Source organism: Rattus rattus, chromosome 5 (assembly GCF_011064425.1).
Source record: "Rattus rattus isolate New Zealand chromosome 5, Rrattus_CSIRO_v1, whole genome shotgun sequence".
NCBI lineage: Eukaryota > Metazoa > Chordata > Mammalia > Rodentia > Muridae > Rattus > Rattus rattus.
This window is the reverse complement of record NC_046158.1, coordinates 65,882,615-65,899,160: the sequence shown is the minus strand read 5'-3', so window position 1 is coordinate 65,899,160 and position 16,546 is coordinate 65,882,615. Positions and strand designations below refer to the sequence as shown.

The 16,546-nt window shown below is 39.9% G+C and overlaps 1 protein-coding gene across 8 annotated transcripts in view; it reads right to left on the bottom strand.

Annotated features, from left to right (window-relative positions):
* The window catches only part of Ambra1 (autophagy and beclin 1 regulator 1), a 188,797-nt gene that overhangs the window by 163,629 nt on the left and 8,622 nt on the right, over positions 1–16,546 (bottom strand). The window contains exon 2 of one of the 8 annotated variants that reach the window (XM_032903707.1): positions 2,428–2,570. The exons of the other annotated variants lie outside the window; for them this stretch is intronic. The gene's annotated coding sequence lies outside the window, so the exon portion shown is untranslated. The remainder of the gene's footprint in view (positions 1–2,427; positions 2,571–16,546) is intronic. 8 annotated transcript variants of the gene reach the window in all.

Genomic DNA, 16,546 nt, shown 5'->3' with positions numbered 1-16,546 from the left:
TGCACACATACACAAAGAAAACAACAAGAGAAGTCAATAAATTAAAGAATGATGCTAGACAACCCTCACTTGTCATCATAACAAGGCCAGCCTGAGAGCTATATTTATGAACAAAGCAAGATCTCATCTCAAAAAGCAAAAAAGAGAATAAAACAGATGATGCTAAGGAAAAATGAAAATCATTCTCTTACTCCTCTCCAGAAATTCAGTACTTAGGTTTTGAGAGAAAAGAGAGGTCAAAAAACATTTCACCAGAAATTAATCTACCTTTTACTCTGAAATCTCTTGAGTACAATAGGGCATATTCATGAAACTCTGCTACTGTTTGTTTACCATACAATCCCCATGGAAATGAGAGCAATTACCTATCAAGAAGCAGAAAGAAATACCACAGTAAATTTACTTCACCTGAGAATGGGAAGAGACCATAAACCTCGTGTGTGCATGTGCGTGTGCGTGCGAGTGTGTATTTCTCAGACTATGATTAAGCAAACTGTCAAATCAGTTCAGTACAGATCTTGTCAAGCACAAATGGCATAAATACATCTGAGAAGAAAAAGTAAAGCTTTATCCTGTCCCTGTCATCAATATGATAGACACATGTCTGATGGCCCCTCAGCACCACCTGGACTCTGTGAAAGGTTCTCTTCAATGACAGTCACTAACAGTCAGTCCCTTACTCTCCCCATTTCATCCTATGATGACTTAAAAATCCCAGAGTCTGCCTCTGAGCTATTCTATGCCAATCAATCATTGGGTCTGTAATCTCATCACACAAAAAGGAAAAATAAAGACTGAGTTTGAAGCTAATCTGGAATACAGTTCAAGGCCAGGCTGAGATGAAAAAGAAGGAGAGAAATTTTAGTCAACTTGTGATGGCACACGCCTGTAATCCTAGGAGAATGAGGAAAGAGGCTTGGTAACCTGGTTTGAAATCAACATAGACTATATAATGAAAACCCTGTATTAAACAAAGAAAGAAGGCTAGAGAGACGTCTCAGCGGTGAGGAGCAAGCACTACTCTTGCAGAAGACCCACATCGGCTCCCAGCACCCACAGGAGGGAAGCACACAACCACCTCTAACTCCAGCTCTAGGTAATTGGACTCCCCTAGCCTCCAAGGGCACCTACACTTATGTGCACATAACACACACACATACACACAAAACTTCGGAAAAAAAACTTTTAAAAAGAAAACTGAGGACTAACAAAATGGGTCACCAGGGGAAGATGCTCACTGCCAAACCTGACAACCTCAGTTCGATCCTTAGGACAAATGGTAGGAGACAACCAACTCCTGAAAGTTAGCCTCTGATCTCCACGTGTTTCAAGGTACACGCCCATTCCCCCATAAATAAACATAATAAACATTTTTTGAACTTTTTTTTTGAGACCGATTCTCACTGGGTAGTTCTGGCTCTGTAACTCACTATGTAGAACTAGAGCTTACAAAGATCCACCTGCCTCTACCTTCCTCCCAAATGTTGGAATTAAAGGCACCAGTAAACCTGCTCTTTAAAAAAAAAAAAAAAAGAAAGAAAGAAAGAAAAGAAAAGCAACGGGCTGGAGAGATGGTTCAGTGGTTAAGAGCACTGACTGCTCTTCCAGAGGTCCTGAGTTCAAATCCCAGCAATCACATGGTGGCTCACAACCATCTGTACTGGGATCTGATGCCCTCTTCTGGTGTGTCTGAAGATAGCTACAGTGTACTCACATACATAAAATATATAAATCAAGAAAGGAAGAAAGAAAGAGAGAAAGGAAGGCAGACAGACAGACAAATAAAGACAGACAAGACAGACTGGCATTTTATTTGAAAGTATTCTGGAAACTGTGCTGAGGACAGAACTGAAAACTACCAGCAGAGCAATGAAGGATAAAGTCACTGAACAGAGCAGAAACTCAAGCTTAATTTTCTGGAGACTAAGCTGTCAAAGAGTTAAAAAAAAAAAAAAAAAAGGAAGGAAAGAAGGAAGGAAGGAGACCAGGAAGTTCATCCTTAAATACATAAAAATGACAAGGGATTTTTCTACTTGCAAACAAAAAGAGAAAAGTAGCTTCTGATGGAAGAATATTAGAGACAAAAACAGCTTATCTTCAGGCACAGCCTGAAAACAGCTGCCTGAACAGGTCTAATGTTGTAGCAACAACATACCGTGTTCCATCCATCATCAGTTATCACAAGATGAAGTATGGCCCACTGCAAATCATGAAAGATCCCCACCTTTCCATCTTCTGTTAACCCATGGGAAAGAGTCCAACTGCTTGTGGCACCGCACAATCTCCAATTCTTAGAAACCCCAGGAGTTAAAGCAATAGTATTTTCAAAAGCCTTGACAACATTAACCCAGGATTCTTTACCAGACCCAGAACAGACAAATAACAAAACAAAGCCTGGAAGAACTTAAGAAATGTATCGAAGTTCACCAAATAAGTCAGTAGCCAGAGCAAGATTTGAATTCAGGCTTTCCTTTCAGACAGTATCAGAGGCAGGCGTCCAAGCCTTGGCTCAACGGATACTGAGTTCACTGTTCTTCAATCTTAAGAGTCAGCCCAGGTCAGGTTCTTGGCTGTACAGAATAGGGAAAGAAAAAAATTCCCTTAAGGCTTCAGGAAAAGAAGTCAAAATACAGAGTTCTTAGGCTAAAAGAACCAAATGCTCCCCTACTTTGCCAATCAGTTTCTCACCAGGCAAAATAAGGCACTGCATTTAAGAACCTAGTCATTTTTAGCTCTGACTAGAAGCATAATTCTTCCTGCCCAACATTTCAAATTAAGAATACTTAGGGCAAGCAATCTGGTAAATCCACTAGCTGTCAAGCCTGATGACCTGAGTTTGACTCTCAGAACCACAAGGTAAAAGAGAACTGACTCCCAGAAGTTGTCTGACTTCTGCTCACATACATACACACATAAATCCAAAATAAATATATGTAATAAAAGAATACTCAAAAAAGAAGGAAGATTTGCACAAGCCAGTAGCCAATGAATATTTACTAAACTAAGTATTAACAGTTTCAAGTATATTCTAGGAATAAAATATATGGAAAAATGGGGGAGTAGTCACTCAGTCTTTAAATATAAGGTAGCTAAGAGGAGACCTCTGAGATGACAAGTGAATTTGGATGAGCATACTGAAGTAAAAGTAGAAAAAGATAGGTGAAAGAATACTGTAAGTAGGAAGAAAAACTTTGGCACATGTAAGAAGCCAGCAGTAGTATAATTAAAGCACAACTGACAACAGAAAGACAGGTACTAGAATATTAGAAAAATTTAGCCAAAGGAATAACAAGGTAATAGAAATTGGGACAAGGACAGAAATGGTAAAGGACATAATAAATAAGAAAAATTCAGAAAATGTTCTAAAGAGACAGCTAAGGAGCTAAACACAGTGGCAAACACTTGTAATCCTAGCACTCGGGAAGAGGTAATAGTAGAAGGATCAGGAGTTCAGGACCAGCCTAAAACAAAGCAAAAAACAAAAAATAAAAACACACAACTGGAGAGATGGATCATCAGTTACGCAAATATTGCACAGGTGAGTTTAGTTCCCAGCACCACTGTCACATCCAACTCCAGCTGCAGGGGGATCTGTAGTCTCTGGCTTCCACAGACACCTGCACTCATATGTACATATACACACAGAGATACACATATTCACATGATTAAAAGTAATACAATAAAAATAACTAAAGAAATTATATATGCAACATATGCAATGGAGCATGAGAAAAAAGCAAATTAAGAGTAGATCCTAGGGCTGGAGAGATGGCTCAATGGTTAAGAGCACTGATTGTTCTTGTCAAGGTCCTGAGTTCAATTCTCAGCAACTACTGTAATGGATCTGATGCCCTTTTCTGGTGTGTCTGAAAACAGTGACAGTGTACTCACATACATATAATAATTAAATAAAATTTAAAAAAAAAAAAAAAGGGGGGTGGGGATTTAGCTCAGTGGTAGAGCGCTTACCTAGGAAGCGCAAGGCCCTGGGTTCGGTCCCCAGCTCAAAAAAAAAAAAAAAAAGTAGATCCTAGGGTGAGGTGGTGCCTTTGATCTCAGCATTCAGGAGGCAGAGGCAGGCAGATCTGTGAGTTTGAGGCCAGCCTGGTCTACAAATCGAGTCCAGGACAACCAAGGCTTACTACACAGAGAAACCCTGTCTCAAAGAGAGAGAGAAAAAGAGAGAGAGAGAGAGAGAGAGAGAGAGAGAGAGAGAGAGAGAGAGACTTTAGAATAAAAACCATTTTAAAACAATAAAGTATCCTTACATCAGAAATAGGATCAATATTAACCTGGGAAGCTAGTTCAGTCCCAAGCCATGAAGCCATGAGGTCAAAGGTCCATTCTCAGAATGCATGCAAAAGGACAGGGCATAGAGGCACATGGTTGTAATCCCAGCACTGGAAAGGAGGAGACAAGATGGATCCTAGGAAATGATGAGCAGCCTGCCTAGCTTAATCAGCAATCCCAAGCCAGTGAGAGACCCTGTCTTTAAAGAAGCATGGTAGTTGGAATAATACCTAAGGTAAACTTCCAGCTCCCACCTGGGTATGCATATACACATACATTCATACAAAATAGGAGTAATATGAAAGCTTTCTATGTATGCTAGGAGAAACATTCTAGTATCTAAATATCTGAAAATGGATAGTTACAGAATATAAAATTTAAAACATTTACTTTACTATAATATTGACTGAATACTTGCCATTCTAATAATACTCAGTGCTTTTCAAAGATATTTATTCTTCACAATACTATTAAAATAGTTAATATTATTATTTCCATTATTCACAGATAAGAAAAGTAAGCCTTAGCCAGACATGATGATACACACCTCTAATCCCAGCACCCAGAAAAGGTAGAAACAAGAGGATAGTCCAGAAATGCAAGGCCAGCCAGGACTACAAGACATCTCATGAAAGAAAGAAAGAAAGAAAGAAAGAAAGAAAGAAAGAAAGAAAGAAAGAAAGAAAGAAAGAAAGAAAGAAAGAAAGAAAGGAAGGAAGGAAGGAAGGAAGGGTGGGAGAGGGAGGAAGGGCGGGCAGACAAAAGAAAAGGAGAGGGAAGGGGGGGGGAGGAGGAAGGAGGAAAAGAAATCAAAGAAAGGATGAGTAAACAGAAAAAAAAGAAAAGGAGAGAAAAGAGAGAAAGGGTGAGTAAAAAGAGAAAAAAAAAAAGAAAAGAAAGGAGGAGGGAGGGAGGGAAGGAGGGAGGGAGAGAGGGAGGGAGGGAATCAGAAGTTAACAAGATATGGTAGCTCTCATCTCTAATCCCAACTCTGAGGTTGAAGCAGGAGGACTGCTGTGCGTCTGGAGTCAGCCTGGACTGCAACATGTCTCAAAACAAAATCAAAATAGCCTGGGACTAGTTGGAAAAATGTCTTGCCAGTACCTCATAAAACCCAATATAGCAATTTATTCCTGCAATTTTGGAAGGAGAACACAGATGGATCAAAAACTGAAGGTCATCCCTCCTGACTCAACCAAGCTTAAGGCCAGCCTGGACTGTAAGAGACTCTTGTCTTAAAACATCAAAAAGCTGACTTAGGAGATAGAGACAGGAAGGGAGAAAGTGTCTAAATTTATCTTACTTAGTACACAGTGGTCCACTATATAACTTTAAGCAAATTACTTGACACCCATGCCTCCCCCACCTATATATAAAGAAATTTACCTTGGAGAAGTTAACCATTACAGGTGAAGTATAGAAGTTAATTAACATTGTAATACATACACTGATCAAGATCAGCAAGGCAAAGTAAAGTCTAGGTAACAGCAGTTTCACCAGTGACACTGTGATGCTGTGCAAACCATCAGAAATCCCTGTAAATTATGAAAGCCAGGTGTGGAGGCACAGACATCTGTAATCCCAGCACTGCAGAGGTGGAGACAGGAGACCTGGGTTTTCAAAGTTATCCCCAGCTATATAATGAGGCCAGCCTGGGCTACCTAAAAAAAAGTCTCAAAAAAATTTAAGTTATTTTTAAGTTCAAGAAAGGATGTGAAACAAAACCGTCTTTCTTTTGCCTTAATTTTGTTAAAATAAAAAATATAAACCATAGCCTAGTGATGGTAGCCTTTAATACTAGCATTTGAGAAGCAGAGGCAGGCAGATTTCTTGAGTTCAAAGCAGGCCAGTTCAAGGCCTGATCTACACAGAGAAACCCAGTCTTTTTTTTTTTTTTTTTTTTTTCTTTTTTTTTCAGAGCTGGGGACCGAGCCCAGGGCCTTGCACTTGCTAGGCAAGCACTCTACCACTGAGCTAAATCCCCAAACCCAAAACCCTGGGTTGAAAAAACAAAAAAAAACAAAAAAAAAAAAAAAAAACAACCAAACCTGATCTCATATAACCCAGTAATTGTATTATTTACTGGACATTTATTGAAAAAAAATTACAAGTTAAATTATATTCACAAAATTTAGCTCAGTGGTAGAGCGCTTGCCTGGAAGGCACCCTGGGTTGAAAAGGAACTCCCTCAGGCTTGCAGCCAGCCTAACTACCTGAATCAGTGAGCTTCATGTTCAGTGAGAGTCCCTGTCTCAAAACTAAGGTTAAAGAAATGGCTCAGCAGTTGGGAGCTCTGACTGCTCTTCCAGAGGTCCTGAGTTCAAATCCTAGCAACCACAAGGTAGCTCACAACCATCTGTAATGAGATCTGATGCCTTCTTCTGGTGTGTCTGAAGACAAAGCACTCAGATGAGTGCATAATTAATTAATTAATTAACTAACTAAAAACTAAGGTGGAGTGATTGGAGAAGACAATGCCAATCTCTGGCCTCCACCTACACATATATGCATACACATGAACATGTACACACACATTAAAAAAAACTTGGACACAGATGTTCACAGCTGTTTTATTCATAACAGCCCCAAAACTGGGAGGGAAAAAAATCCTTCACCAAGTAAACAATTCAGCAAATACTATCACATCTAAACCAAGAAATACAATGTAAGAAAACAATTTAAGAAAATAAAAACTACTTATATATCAGGCATGACAGCTCACATCTTTAATTCCAACCCTCATGACGCAGAGGCAAGAGAATTTCTCTGAATCCATAGCTAGCTTGCTCTACACAGCAAGTTCTAGGCAGCCAGGACTACGTAGGAAGACCTTGTCTCAAAAAACAAAGAAAAAAACAAAACAAAACAAAAAACAGAAGAAGAGAACCATTGGGTTGGGGATTTAGCTCAGTGGTAGAGCGCTTGCCTAGCAAGCGCAAGGCCCTGGGTTCGGTCCCCAACCGAGGGAAAAAAAAGAAGAGTACCATTAATACTTAAAACATTCTAGATAATTATGCTGGGTAAAAAAGGATAGTCTAAAACTGCATGTTTCCATTCCTCCCTCTCTCACTCATTTGTTTTATATACAGAGGATTGAACCTATACAGTCTCTGACATGCTAAGCAAGTGCTCTATCACTGGACTACACCTTAAATATTTTTCTATTTGAGACAGCCTCACTAAATCACCTGGCAAGTCTGGAACTTCCCTGGTTTAGCCTTCTGATTAACTGATTACAGGCCTATACCACCAGGCCCTGCTTATATAACATTATAGAAAAGACAAAAGGAAATAAATTAGTGGCACCAGAGATTTTTGATGGGTTGACAGTATTGGGAGTTGGGGTACCTGCTCCTCCAATGTATTCTCCATAGAATCTCTAAGCAAAGCTTTATTGTGATTTAGCCACCTGCACTGCCAGCCTAGACACTTTAACTTGGAGACTAGACGTTTATAAAGGATATCAGAAGAGATCCTGGTAGTAGCAGAAATGGCCTGCATCAATATCAATACTCAGGCTATAAAAAAGTACTTAGGATTGAAGAAATGGCTCAGCGGTTAAGAGCACGGACTGCCCTTCCAGAGGTCCTGAATTGAATTCCCAGCAACCACATGGTGGCTCACAACCATCTATAATGGGATTCAATGCCCTCTTCTGGTGTATTCAAACACATAAAATAAATATTTTTTTAAAAAAATTACTGATTATACAGGATATTCTCACTGGGCAAAAGTAAAGAAAAGGCCACACACAATGGATGGATGGATGGACATCTTGTCCTCTTGTTTTGTACAATTGCATGTAAACATAAAATGTCAAAATAGCTTAATTTTTAAAGTAGCATTCATTTCTTGTAACAAGTTTTTAAAATGCACTATTTTTCTTCTTAATTTTTCCTAATCCCATGTTCCTAAAACCGTAGTAACTCATACAACATAAAATATCCATTCAAGTAAGTTTTTGGGTTTTGTAACAAAATGTGATCATACATACCCATCTATGTCTCTGCAACCTATCTTTTCACTTTTTTTTTTCCCAGAGCTGGTGACCGAACCCAGGGCTCTACCACTGAGCTAAATCCCCAACCCCTTCTTTTCACTTTTTAATCACTAAATCATAAGAAAGGGGTAAAAAAAAAAAACTTTTCTAAGCCCCAAGCAAGATTGCAGGTAGCTGGGGCAAAGCTGGCAGATGTTCATTGTGCTAATGTAGGACAGCTAAGCGAGCCATTCTGTCAGAGTGAAAGACAGAACACAGGCAGTATGCAAGTAGCATTTCCAAGAGTTCTGCGAAAATGCAAGGTCTTCAAGAGGATCCCTTTATGCTTCCTTTATGAAATTAGCCTGTAGACCCAAAACAGGGGAAGAAATACACATTATTTTTAGGAGAAAACTTCAAGTCAGGCCTGGCATGGTGGTATACACCTATAATCCTAGCACTCAGGAAACAAAGGCAGGATGATTTCTTCAAGATCAAGACCAACCTGGAATAAAGAGTTCCAGGCCAGCCTGAACTATAGTATAACCTTGTCTCAAAACAAACAAACGAAAAATGACTGGAAAGATGGCTCAGTGGTTGCTGTTCCAAAGAACCCAGGTTCAATTCCCAGCACCCACATGGCAGCTCACAATAGTTTGTAACTCTTAGTTCCAGGAAATCTAATGCTTTCTACTAGCCTGTCTGGTGCACAGGGAAAATGTGCATACATGTAAATAATAAAAAACTAAATAAAACAACCACCAAAAAATAAAAACCTCACTAAACACCACCATATTGGGGATGTAGACATCTTTAATCCCAACCCTCAGAAGACAGAGGTAGGTGAATCTCTTATGAGATCAAGGTCAGCCTGGTCTACATAGGGAGTTCCAGGCCAGCCAAGGATACATTGGAAAACCTTACCTCAACAAACAATAAATAAACAAATAAAATGTGTTGGGCATGGTAGTACATGCCTTTAATCATTGCACTTTTGATTCCCAGCCCTTGTGAGACAGATGGGGGAAGGAATCTTTTTTGTTCCAGGCCAGTCCTGTTTTATAATTTTAAAAAAAAAAAGGTTGGTGCTTTATATTATGACATCTCTGTAAATCCACTCCCAAACCATTCCTAATTTACTGGCTCGATGTAAAGTTACTTGCCTATGATCAAACAGCAAACTGTAGTGAGAATTTACACGCTCTCAGAAGCATCACCTGTCAATAAAAAGCCGATGGCCAAAGAGCTCAGGCAGGAAATAGGAGGTAGGACACTGGCAGGAAGAGAGGATTCTGGGAAATAGTGAGAGGACAAAAGGGGAGACTCAAGGTAGTGCCAGATTGTATGGAGGAGACAGACCAGGTAAATGAAGGAAGAAGAGGGCTGGGACTGAAGAAAGGTAACTAGCCAAGTAGTAGACATAGTATAGTTAAAAGATAAAATAAAAATATAAATATAAATAAAAAATAAAAAGAACAGTTTAAATGGATAAATAAGAGCTAGTCAGGGAATGAGCCAAAGTTTATGGCCTAGGCATTTAATAATACCTAATTAGTCTCAGAGTCATCATTCCAAAAGCCAGGACCAGGAAAGGAAAAATGGTTAGATATTGTTTTAACAGCCAACAAATGCTAAAGCTGAAGTTCAAAGCTGCAAAATCAGTTTCCTCCTTTCTCGGGTCCTTCTTTCCACTTGATCACATGTCAACAAAGGGATTTTAATAACTTTTGTTTGGCATAAGCCTCTATGTATAGAAGACTATATATATATATATATATATATATATATAGTCTTATAGAGACAGACAGATATATGCTGACTTTCACTGAACTTATTTCCATTTATTCTAATTTTGAAGGACTGCATCACTACATAGAAAACACTGCTGCAGGTGACAGGGAACAGAGAACTGAAAACAAAGGCTTTTCAGTCTAGAGAAGAGACCACAACTATGTACATCGAAGCTTTTACCTGCCATACTGAACAACAGCAACTTCAAGGAAGTTGCTTAGTGTTGTCGTTTGAAGATACCTACTACTCTCACCAGAACAAAAAGACAATCTTTATATTAGCTTCTTTCTAACTGTCCTGGTTACAATTCTATAAGCAGTTTCAATTCCGTAAGACTATACATTTTCAGGCTGGAGAGATGGCTCAGAGGTTAAGAGCACTGACTGCTCTTCCAGAGGTCCTGAGTTCAAATCCCAGCAACCACATGGTGGCTCACAACCATCTGGAATGAGATCTGATGCCCTCTTCTGGCGTGTCTGAAGACAACTACCGTGTACTCATATACATAAAATAAAATAAAAAAAAAGAAAAAGAAAAAAAAAAGACTATACATTTTCCTTCTTGATCCCCAAAGTCCCATATGAAAGGCAGCACTTGACATCCTCAATTAGATGGATAGGCCTGAAGGCTCATGTAAGAAGGAAACTCACTCTCCAAAACAATGTTGTTATTCTGGTATGTCTGGCAATGGTGTAGCCCTGGCTGTCCTGGGACTCATTCTGCAGACCAGACTGGCCTCAAACTCAAGAGATCCACCTGCCTGTGCCTCCCAAGTGCTCCCCCTACCACCTCCCACCCCGCCCCAGTCTCATAAAACCCAGATTGGCCTTGAATTCTGATCACCCTGCCTCTATCTCCAGAGTGCTATGATTGTAGGCATGTGCCATCTGTCTGGTTTATACTGTGCTTGAGGATTGGGATTCATGCAAGCAAAAAAATGACTATCAACTAAGCTACCTTGCCAGGCCCTCAACTAGTTTGTGTTTAGATACATTGGGGGCGGAGGGGTTGTTCATGAGTGTGCCAGAGGTAAACAATTCTAGGTATTTTTTTTCTCCATTGCTCTCTACCTTTCTGTTTGTTTGTTTGTTTGTTTGTTTGGTTTGGAGACAGTGTTCAACTGAGCTTACTGGCTGGCCAATAAGCTTCAAGCATCCATGGACCTCTGTCCCTCCAGCACTGGGTCACAGATACACACAGCTGCACCTGGCTTTTATATGGGTGTAAGAGGTCCTCATGCTTGCACAGCAGGCACTTTACTGAGCCATCTCACCAACCTCTTAAGCAATTTTACAAGTCTCTATATCTCAGGTAAGCCTGTGGAACAAGATTATCACATCACTTGAGAAAACTCAAATCACATACTCTATAGAAGCTGCAGGTGGTGGCTTTGATCTATTGTTTAGTAAGAATGATTCATACATAGCAGAAACCCTTTTGATAAAGAACACAGGAGCTAGCAAGGTGGCTCAATCAGGAAAGACACCTGCCACCAAACCTGAGCACCTGAGCTCCAACCCCAGAGTCCATATGGTAGAAGAACTGACTTCTGAAAACTGCCCTCTGTTCTCCACAAGTTCACCATAGCATTCATGCATACCTCACTCCTATTAATATAAAAAGGAAAAAATTTTAAGATGAGTGTTCATGGTTCATCAAAGATATAGGAAAAAGATTCAGAACACCAATACTCTATTTTATCAGGCTTGACAAATTGGTTTTTATGTACTCTTTTCCTTTCTTTTTCTTAAGACAGGATCTCATATAACCCAGGCTAGCCTCCAACGTACCATGTGGGTAGGACTGGCCTTTAATACCTGATCCTCCAGCCTCTATACCCCACGTTTGTATTACAAACATGTCCAACCACCCCCGGCTCAATTCGCCTACTCTCTTCTGTGTGTATGAATGGGGTGCTCAGGGATGCATGTCCATGTGAAGGCCAATGTCCGGTATCTAATAGCTCTTCATTTTGGCTTTTTAAGACTTGTTTTCTGTGTGAGTATTTTGTCTGTATGTATGTGCCTATGGAGGGCAGAGGAGAGCATCAGATACCCTGAACTGGAGTTACAAGCGGTTGTGAGCTACTACTGGGAACCAAACACAGATCCTCTGCAAGAGCAATAAGTGCTCTTAAGCACTGAGCCATTGCTCTAGTACTCTTTTTAGTTTTGAGATAAGGTCTCTCACAAAACCTAGAGTGTCCCAATTTGGCTTCATTGGTTAGCCAGCATGCTCCAGGAATCCTCCAGCCTCCTCACTCCCCAACCCACCCCAGAACTGATATTACAGGCACGAGCTACCACACATCTAGCTTTCCTTGAATGCGGCGAATCTGAACTCTCCAGTAATTCTCCAACAGAGCCATCTCCATAGCACCCCCCCACCCCACCCGTCTACCATCGCTAGTGATATTTCTTTGTGAGAACAATGAAAATATGCTTATTAAAATGGCAAAGATATTGTTCTGGTTAGTTATCAAGCAGTTCTGTCCTGAGGTTACTAGGGATCTGAGAATGCCATCTTCATCATCTCCCTTATTTCAAAACAAGTCCGGACCTCCACAGTCCCCAAAAAAGGTAGTTATTAAATCTTTAGGCAAATTTATTTCACAATCATCCTTGGTTACTGTCCAGCATCTTGTTGTCAGGAAGTTCTAACAAGCAACCCATATCCCTTCTGTCACCAATTAAGATATATTCCCTCTCGTCCTGTTCTCTTTCGAAAGAACATCTGCTTAACATCACTTGAATGATATCCCTTTCAGAGATTATAAGAATAGGAAGTCCATTTCATACAGCTTCATGTAAATGCAATATGGCTTTATATGGATCACCTTAGACAAAGAACATGATTAAAAGTCTCAAATTCTTAATCCTATCATTAACTGACTCTAAAAATGATAGGACGTTAAAACCACACAGATGCTGTACTCCAATTATCCCATCAGTAAAATGCAAATAATTAAAACCAGAATGCCAGAAGAACCTAGTTCCTCAAAAAGCAATATTATCAAAAGATTCCAGTTGTTATGACGCAGTGGCAGGAAGATTCAAAGTCATCCTATACAGAAATTCCAAGGCTAACCTGGGGCCACATTTTTGACATTGATTTTTAAGTCTCAATTTAGGCCCACACAACAACTCTTAAACTACACATGCTCTATGGAAACTACAGGTGTTAGTTTTGATCTCTGATTTAACAATAATAATTTGGGGGATGGAAAGATGGCTTAACAGAGTACTTTCTATGCTCTTCCAAAAGGCCTGGATTCAATTCCCAGCACCCATATGACAGCTCACAAACTTCTTCTGGTACCCATGGGTACCAGGAACATAAACAATCAAGTAAAAATTAAGTCAATAAGTTAAAAAATGCTAGGAGAACTAAAAGTCAGGCACAATGGCAAAACAGAGGGGGGGAAAGGAAAAAAAAAGCAGTAAGAAAAAAAAAAAAAAAACAACTTAAAGGTTCAAGACATATTGGATTGGGCAGGAAGATGAAAAAAGGCCAAAGATACCAAGGTTCAAAGTACACAGAGTAGAAAACCTTTGCCTGCCCTTGAGGGCCAATACTTAGATCATGAGAATCATTTCTCTAACCATCTGACAGAAATTCCTCCTACCCTAACCCCTTTCACCTTTACAACTTCCTACTAAGCAACCAAAGACAGTCAAAAACAGAAAAATGAAATCAACATTGCTTTTTATGGGAAGACTGACTACAATCAAAACATGAAGACGATCTCCACTTCCATCTGGCTCCTGACCCTGCAGTCCAATGCCATTGTTCTTGCTATAACCATCAATGACCTGTTGCTAAATTCAACAAAATACATCTTGATCCTGTCTTTTTTTAAATGAGCTGCTCTCTGTTTCCACCATTACAGTGTCTTAGATTCCTTAGGACTCAGTCCTGCGCTCCCCTCACCCCACTCTCTTCTTTTTTCTAGGTGAGCCTATCCACTTCCTGGGTTATAAATATCCTCTACATAGCAATTCCTTCCAGATTTACCTCCAACAACTTTCTGCCTCAGCCTGAAGACTGCTTTCTCAAAGTCTCCATGTGTGCTTCACCAGCAGCTCATGCTTGGTGTGACAAAAACAAAGCCTTATTCTACTCCTCAATTCATCAAAACCAACTTTTCTCCCTGTTCCCATCTGAAATGTGGCACCTTTATCTACCCAGATGCTCACAGGAGAAACCTGGGCTCATACTTGACACCTCCCTCCTCCCACACATTTCTTTCAGTCCAACATTAGGTCTTGTTTGTCCTGATTCTAAAATATGTTCTGAATCTGTCTACTTCCTTCCATCTCTACTGCCTACAGCCTAATCTAAACTATCACTAGCTTTTGACTGGACTACTAAGTTGCTTCCCAACTATGCTTCCCTCACTTCTTTCCAAACCACACCTCACACAGAAGATGGCATAATGTTTTTAAAGCATGTATTATTATTAGGTCATAGCATTCATTCAAAAGCAGGTCATGGCAGTGTATACCTGTGGGTCTGAAGCCAAAGCCAAAAAACCACTTGAGTGAGTCTAGGAGTTTGGGCAAGCTTAGACAACACACTGCCAGACCCCATGTCCAGGAAAAAAAAAAAAAAAAAGTAAGGGCAGGCATGGGGGGGCACATCCTTTTTTTAATCCTAGCAACAAGGGAGGCAGAGGCAGGCTGATCTGAGTTCAAGGTCAGCATGATCTACAGAGTGAGTACCAGAACATCAAGGGCTACGCAAAGAAACCCTGTCTCCAAAACAAACAAAAACCAGGAATACATTAGGGCTAGAGAGATGGCTCAGTGGTTAATGGCACTAGCTACTCTTCCAGAGGTCCTGAGTGCAATTCCACACGGTGGTTCACAACCATCTGTAATGGGACCCGAAGCCCTTTTCTGGTATGTCTGAAGACAGAGACAGTGTACTACTCATATACATAAAATTCTAAAAATAAAAAATCATTAGGGTTTTTTAATGACAGAGTGGGACTGTTAAACAGACAAGCTAAAAATGATGAGTAACCAACAATTTATAAAAGTAATAGAAAACTAACTCTAATAGGATTCTTAGTCCTTACCATTGTGTAACAAACACATTCATTATTCCAATTTACCTGGGTTAATTTCATAGCTGACTATCCCCTAAATATTTTTTTCACTCATTTAATCACCTTCGTCTAAATTCTTCGGCTTAAATTAGTTCAAACAGCAAAGTTCAAATGCTTGCTTAAATGTTTTCTACCTGGATGTTCTATTCTAAAATAGCTTTGGCCTGTTTTGCTACAATGTCTCACAAAAATTTGTAGTCTTTCTTATATTTAGAACTGTGTTTCTGATACTGTTACTTTCTAGGCTTCCTTTACCCATTAAAGACTCACCCTTTGATTAACTGAAGGGTTCTGGGGGAAGGAAGCAGAAGATTCACAGTTGTACCTCCCTGTTCCCTGTGGAAGTTTTCTCAAAACTCCAACACTTCAAACTAAGCATCGATATTTTTCCTCCTCCTCCTCCTCCTCCTCTTCCTCCTCCTCCTCCTCCTGCTGCTGCTGCTGCTGCTCTGACAGCATCTTATTCTGTAGCCCTGGCTAACCTGAACCTCAGTATATAGCCCTGGCTGAACCGAAACTCACAGGGATCCACCTCTGCCTTCCAGGCCTAGGATTAAATTTATTTGCCATCATGTCTGGACTATTTGTTCTTCTATTGAAGGACACATATAAACTTTGATAGTACTAATGATGAAAACCACTAGCACATATCAAATTATTGGAAGTATTCTACACAATAATTTATTTCTCACAACTCTATATTTTAACAGATGAAGAAATTGGAAGGTTAAGTAACTTTCCTTGAGAGCTAGTAAGCACTGGTTTTGGGATTTATAACCAGGCTACCTAGTTACTGAAGCAGTAACAGCTACTAAGAGTTTGGACTGGATGTGGTGGTACATGCCAGCATTTGGGAAGGGGAAAAAAGTTTGGAAGAGGTATGTTTTCTTTTGATAGAACAGAAAGAGCGTCATGTTGCCTAGGCCAGCCTAGACTTGCTCATGTAGCCAAGGACGACCTTGAACTCCTGACCCTCCTGCCTCCACCATCTAACTGCTGGGATCACAGTCATGTACCACTACACCTGTCATTGGCAAGTGACTTTCCTCTGGTCAACTAGACTGAAAATCTCCAGTTTGCTTCTCAAACACCCATGTGCACTGCAGTCAGGGAGAACACAATCAGCAAGGTAGAATAAACAAGTCACAAAAAGTAAAATTTCCTCAGTGTGTCTTGAAAATAGAAATACAATTTCAATAAGCAACAGTAAAAACAATCTTTGCAAATGTTTCTAATTTTTTGTCAGAAAGAACCCAAACAAGATCATGATATTTTACACATACTCAACAATGGTCTAAGCTCTCCTTCTCTCAATGTCTATTAAATCTAACCTAAGTTGCATGCTTCAACTTAGTCTTTGACAAATGCACAACAGT